The following is a 7,456-nucleotide window of genomic DNA, read 5'->3' as shown; positions in this document are numbered from 1 at the left end:
CTCCCCCCCCCCCCCCCTGCCACCGGGGCAGATGGTACAGCCCCACCACCGGTGGGACCTTTGTCTATAAACTGTAATGAATAATGACAAGAAGCATAACCCTAAACGGTACTCTTAACTATTGATGATGACTATACTTATAAGAATGACTTTAAAAATGTGATCACTGAGAGAGAAAAAAAAGAATTAAAATGAAAAATGAATGAAAAACACACAAACAAAAGAAAAACCAAGAGACAAAGAGACTGCTCGAGTTGTTTAGCAGTGGGACTTTGAACCAACTTTCAACTTCTCAGATTCTAATGCAGTTTTTTGTGCTATGGAGACATTTTGTTGTTGATTTTCACAAAGATTTCTGGAGCCGTGAAGAGAGCTGCCCTGCCAAAGGATTGAGGTCCACCCAGTGGACGCGTGCAAACATCAACATCCACCCAGTACCCCCCCACACACCCCCCACCCAACCCCCAACGACGCGAGAGTGGACTAGACCCGCTTCTCACAGTAACACCCGTCGCTGTCTATTTACAGAGTGCAGTATTAACACTAATGTCATTGGAGAGGTTCAATAAGTGGTAGCCAAACTGAGATTTCGTTGATTTTGTTTTAGAATGCTGCTCATCGTGTGTTTTATTTTCTTTTTTTTTCTCAGATATAGATCTGTTGCAACCATGTTGATTCCTGGATCGTTTTTTTCCCCCAAGTCTTCCAAAATAATTCAGACACTTTTAGCGATTTTATTCTTTTTGTTTTCAGGGAATATAGCCTAAAATGTATTCACTCATGAAATACGACACCTGAGGCACTGCAATCAACAAAGAACAGACTAACTTATTTATTATAATTTTAGTTTATTTTCTCCTGTTTTTATTATAATAGTGGGTGTAAATATATTATAGGATTATCATGCAAGGTTTTGTTTATATTGTGTTAATAATTGTCCATATATGATTTTTCTATGAGCTTTACCACTTGCAGCGATAACAAATGACTTGTGAAAACTGCTATTTTCTCCAAGCAATAGACGTTTAAATGAAGGTGCATATGTATGCAAGTTCTGTTTGTCCCAGTTTGTGAGGAATGTCCCATGGTTCCAGAAGCCTCTCCTGTTCTGTCTGTCCTTGCTAGTACTGTCTTATGATTAATTCCACTACAAAGTGAGATAGGCCATACTCGTAGAGAGGAGAACATACACACCCTTTCCCTTTGTTTACCAGAAGTATCATCGCAAACAAAGAATCAAACAAACAAACAACCACAAAACAACAGCTTTTGCCGTCCAAACTCACCGGGAATCTAAATCCAGAGATATCAAATCAAAATAGCACTTAGGGGAAAAATTAACTCAACCTAGTGTGGAGAAACGCTTTTATTCCAGCTTGGTCTTATTACCATCCACTGCAACAGAGAGGGATACCAGCATTGGTTGAGAGACTCCGTGTTGCAAAACTAGTCCAAAATGTCAACTTCGTACAGTTGAAAGGCTGAGGGACAAGGCAAGTAGACTTCATCATCCATTAGAGCAAACCAGGCCGTATTTGCAAATGGGTTTTCTCCTGAACCTTCATAAACATTGTATATTGTAAATTAACAGATTATAAATCTAACCTAAGACATTTTATTGGAACAAAAAGAAAAAGAAAAAAAAAGAAAAAAATGTAGTTCAGCTTCTTGATGTTTCATGTCTGCTGTGTTTTTCTTTTTCCAAAAAAATATATTTTATTTCCTTTTTGCTTCCCTTCTGTTAAATTCAAAGATGTTGTTGTGTACTTCTCGTGGTGATTGCAGTAGTCGTGGCGTATGCTTTTTTTAGACACAGGGTAGAGGTAGAGACAATACTGGATGTAAGAACCCTCAGGAGACCATGGCGGCACGTTCTCAAATAACTTTCTGGTAAAAGACTCTTCCTAGGTACTGCTAGATCAACAGATCCAAGATCAATATAATCTATACCGATGTATAAGTGAATAACAGTTATTTAAAGGAAGGAACAAACATATATAAAAAGGGATAATTTGTGTAACTCTTTCTTGTAGACTAACAATGTATATCTTAGGTTAAAAGGAAAAAAGCATTTGAGTACTGCAGACCAGTAGCAGAATTTTTTAACAAACTCGCTGTACATAAGGCCCTCCCTTCTAAACAACTCGGTTGTTATATTAACTTTACTCTTTGAGATTGCAAAGGGAAAAATACCTTTTTTTTCTCTTTTGTTTTTGGTGTAAACCAATTTCCAAACTTATCGCTTTAAAAACTTTGTGTGCTTAATAAAATGAAGAAAAAAAATAATGAAAAGAACAGATCATTTTTCAAGTACACCGGGCTCGGGCGGAGGGAGGGTTGTGGGTTTTTGATTTCATTTTTCTTCAGTCTTGTTCTCTAAATGCTGTGTATCTATCATTAGCTATACAGAACTATAAATAGATAGTGGTTGGGGAGAGGTATCTGTAATGTGATTCTAGACCTAATCATCCATAGAAACCCATGAGATGGTCGATACCTGGAGGGCTCCTACCGATTGGGCGAAATGTTGGCAATATTTACATACACAACTCCTGGCTGAAAGGTGCTGATTTTACTTTTGTCTTTTTTTTTATTTCTTTATATTTTTCTGTCTTTATGATATGATATTTAAAAACAACATATACCAAGACATTTAAGGGGATGAAAGATAGAACATTGTGTCTCTCAACAGCGATTTAAGCTGAATTCAATTTGAACTGTACTGTAGTTTAGGAGACAAAAGCAATTGAAGATTTTGATCCTTCAAAGCCACGTAATGTCCTCGAATATTGCAGCCAGCAGTCTCAACCTGCTTCAAACTATCTCCATCCTCGGAGGCACCAATTTGTCATGTATACTTGAGGACAATGCAGTTACCATAAGCGCAACACATAGCATACTGAACAAAATTTTTTTGTAAAAAGTTGTCACCATATATATATATTGTTGGACAGCATTACAACTCTTATCAGCTTAAATCATTCTGAGAAGGTTTCGCTATGTGTCTTTCAACACCTTACTCACGTATACCAATATAGAAAGACGTTTAAAAGTAGAGTAGCCATACCTACAATTTTTTCCAACATATTTTCTTATTTAAAGCAGTATGACTGTGCAACCACCAGCAGTTGCACCTCATGTTTCAATTAGATCAAAATGCAGTATTTAACTGGAGTATTTTGCAATTAAGGAATAGTAGGATTAATGAAAAATGTACAAAAACAACTGCTATTTTTTATTATAGAAGAGGCGAAGGGCGTCGGTGGTTCTTCTGTATGCACCAGTATGTCTGTCTGCTGAGCTGGAAGGCGTTCAGAGCAGAATGACATGCCTCTTTGGGAGATACCGAGAGAAAGAAAGAGACAGATAGAGAGAGAGAGAGAGAGAGAGAGAGAGAAAGAGCGAGAGGGCAAGATGAAGAGGTGAAACAAGAAAAAGGGAAGCATTTTCAACGCTTAAAAATACAATTAAAATAATAATAATAATAATAATAATGACGATAACAATGAAATTTCCAACCAGGAGTTGCTGAAACAGCCCGTAGTGAGAACCATGTGTGTAGTTCTAGATGTGTTCCACATCTGTAAAACGATTAACTGTATATTTTTGTGATGTGTATCATACGGTGTGCTCCAGCAATATGTCCATTTGTGTAAATGTATTTATTTTACATTGTATATATTGTTCAATGCAAAAAGAGAGACCTATGGTTCTGTAACTACGATCAGTTCAGATGTGTAACTCCAATTATGCCTTTCAGGATGATGGTAGAGCAATATTAAACATGCTTCCAGTTTTGACCTCTCTCTCTTTTTAGTGTGTTTATTTCACTCTGGTGATGCATGTGCACACACACACACACACATGCACGCACACACGCACACACACACACACACACACACACACACACACACACACACACACATATATACACATACACACACTGTTTCTTGTGATATTTAAAGTGAAAAGCAGTTCGCATTATGCCCATACATAAGGTGTTTTTTGTGTATATTCTTGACGTAGAATTCAGTGTAAAACTTATCATATTTCAACAGTACCACAGTTAAGGAACCATATGCACAGAACCTTTCCTTGCAGTATCTTTAACTGCAAAATAACAAAAACAATACCAGCATTACAAGATATAGTAACTTATTTTTTAGTAAAGTAGGTTTATTGGTGCTGTACTGTAAAATGACATGACCTCATGGTGTTTTGAAAGCTCAGATGAGCTAAACTGAAATGATTTCTGAAATGATTTGTTATAAAACTCACACCAATGGCAGTGGCATTAACACACTACATTACATCCTACTGTACATCTCCTTGAGCCATTGAGAGGGATGAACATCCAGGCCTATGAGAGGAGGAGAAGAGGTGGAGGAGGAGGAGAAGAGGTGGAGGAGAGGAGAAGAGGTGGAGGAGAGGAGGAGAGGTGGAGAAGGAAGAGAAGAAGAGGTGGCGACGGAGGAGAAGAGGTGGATGAGGAGGAGAAGAGGTGGAGGAGGAGGAGAGGAGAAGAGGTGGAGATGGTGTCTGCCGTATTGCTGTTTGCTATTTGCTATAGAAACTGTCAATGAATGAGAAACTGTCTCCTAGCAATATGGCACCAACATATTGTATATACAAACACACACATATGCACATACAGCTCAGAGTTGACGGTCATATTCAAAATTAAGATATCACTGCAAATTTGAATATGGCCGTCAACTCATTCGGAAGTCACTCAGCAACCGTAGGATGACATCAGAAAAATGTGCAGTGGTCTCTTAATTTTTTCCACATATACGTATGTACTGTGTGTACGTGTGTGTGTGTGTGTGTGTGTGTGTATGTTTGTAAAAATGTGTTAGAGCCATTTTGCTCGGAAAGAGGAGAACTTGTCCACTACTACACACATTCACACATATACATACACATTCACACATATACATACACACTATAAATATTTGATATGTGTGTGTTTGTGTGTGTGTGTGTGTGTGTGTGTGTGTGTGTGTGTGTGTGTGTGTGCGTTTCTGTGTGTGTGTGTGTGTGTGTGTGTATGTGTGTGTGTGTGTGTGTATGCATCTATGCATCTTGTCGTCAAATCCATTGGAGGCTATGCCCCCACAGTAACGGCTCTGTCTGCATCCTCTAGCCTCTCACCAGGATTTATCATATCGCTCAACGTAACGCCTGTGTGTGTGTATGTGTGTGTAGTGCATGTGTGTGTGTATGTGTGTGTTTGCTACAGACAAAGGAACACAAAATCAAAACAAAAAAAGATCTTAATTATAATTTTGACAGGTGGCGGGACACTATAGCAGACAATAAGAGCCCTGCTTTTAAACGCCAGGAATGCTTGCAACTCGTAGAGTGGAGAGCGGCCTTAAAGACCCCGAGCACTTTAAAAGCCTTGGTCTGCTAATACGAATCATATAATGTGGGGAGATATTTAATGTTCTGTAGCAAAAGCGTTTAAGGCTCCAAGACAGAGAGCACTGACCTGCAGGCAAATATTTTTCAAGAAGATGACATCATAAGATATTACAGACGCAGGAGCCAATGGAGCACACTTTTCTCCTCCTTCTCTTCCTCCTCCTCCTCCTCCACCTCCTCTTTCTCCTTCTCCTTCTCCTCCTCCTCCTCCTCCTCCTCCTTTCCTAGACTTTTCTTCTTCTTCTTCTCTTTTTTTATTTGTCAGGGCCGCACATACGTTTTACTCGTTGGCTTCGGAGTTCATTTATTTTATTTTATCTTTATGCCACTGATTCATTATTATGATACAATAAAAGCTACTTGAGCATTTCAGCTACTGAGTGCCGTTATCATTAACCTTGTGAAATGCTAAAAGTGCTCCCTGGCATTTATAATCGCGGCTTTAACTCCTTCCTCCCCCTCTTCCTCCCCCTCCTCCTGCGGACATCATGCCTCAGACAAGTTTCTGCACACGCAGAGTCGCTCAGGAAGCAGCCGGGAAGACAACGAAGACGCTCAGAAATTAAATGAAAGTAAATTTTATGGACTCAAGTTAGAGCATGTTGCTCATGTTTGTGCAAGAGCAGGAAGAAATAACAGGTTTTACCTCTCGACATCAGGCACTATATTGGTGGACTTACACATGGCACATTTCCATGGGGGTGGACAAGAAATGTGACATGAAATGTGTGCTGTCATACCATATGTGTGCTAGATTCAGTGTGAATTTAGTATAGTATATTTAGTATATACTCTGTAAAACACTGTGCCTGAGAATGATTCTTTGACCGTTTGAATTGATTTAGGTGTCAAAAGCAATTGGTTGGTTGACACTGATACCAGTGAACGCTTATCAGCTGAAAGGCTTATATTTTGAACATGTTTCAGGAAAGGCTATGGAACTAGTCAGTATGGATTGGCTTAAAGAGTCTTTAAAGAGCTGTGGTTGTGGCTTTTAAATGACTTCCTTGAGTTTTTCTTAAGGTCTACAGACTCTAGAAGGAGATAAGCTGCCCGATCCATCTAAATACATGCAGCACTTACAGTACAGTGAGATACAACAGCACAACTTTTTTTAACTAGCAGTAACATAATCAAACAAAACAGCGGTTGCCTAGTTCACTAACCCAAACTAACCCAAAGACACACACACACACACACACACACACACACACACACACACACACACACACACACACACACACACACACACACACACACAGTTTCTGGACTGTTCCGTCCACCTCAGTAGGGTCATAACTCTGGTGTTAACCCCACCCTATGCACACCACATCTCCCCCATCTCTCTTGTGTGTGTGTGTGTGTCTGTGTGTCTGTGTGTGTTTGTGTGTGTGTCTGTGTGTGTGTGTCTGTGTGTGTATGTGTTTGTGTGTGTGTGTGTGTGTGTGTGTGTGTGTGTGTGTGTGTGTGTGTGTGTGTGTGTGTGTGTGTGTGTGTGAGGTGCTAATGTGTGCTGTGTGGCCCCTGATGGCGTTTTGTCGCCGAACCTGCCCAATTGATTTCCCAGGATCAGAGGTGCGGTTGATCCTCTTGGGGGCGCGTGCTGATGACACGTCCATCGCCGTGGTAATGGCCTTTCACAAGTTCCACATTCCCCCGACGCCAGTTGGGTTGCAGGATCTTCACAATCTTGTGTGTGTGTGAGATTGTGTGTTCATGTGTTATATACGTGTGTGTTTGTGTGTGTGTGTGAGTACACTCACATCTGGGTGTGTACTGGCATTTGTGTGTCTGTAGACTGTGTATGTGTGTGTGTATGTGTGTGTGTGTGTGTGTGTGTGTATGTGTGTGTGTGTGTGTCTGCGTCTGTATATCGGAGTCATGACAATGTGCAAAGAAGACAACTATATGTGCTGGACTTTCTCCTGAGGCCTTTACACCCCAGACCTGGCTGGACCCTCTCTCTCTCTCTCTCTCTATGTCTCTCTCCCTCTCTTTCTCTCCCTCTCTCTCTCTCTCTCTCTCTCTC

Source organism: Alosa pseudoharengus, unplaced genomic scaffold, assembly GCF_046254945.1.
Source record: "Alosa pseudoharengus isolate Yale_2024_CS ecotype anadromous, Long Island Sound unplaced genomic scaffold, YU_APseudo_1.1 YU_APseudo_1.1_scf_22, whole genome shotgun sequence".
In the NCBI taxonomy this organism is placed as follows: Eukaryota; Metazoa; Chordata; class Actinopteri; order Clupeiformes; family Clupeidae; genus Alosa; species Alosa pseudoharengus.
The sequence above is the reverse complement of the archived record's forward strand: the minus strand, read 5'-3'. Positions refer to the sequence as shown.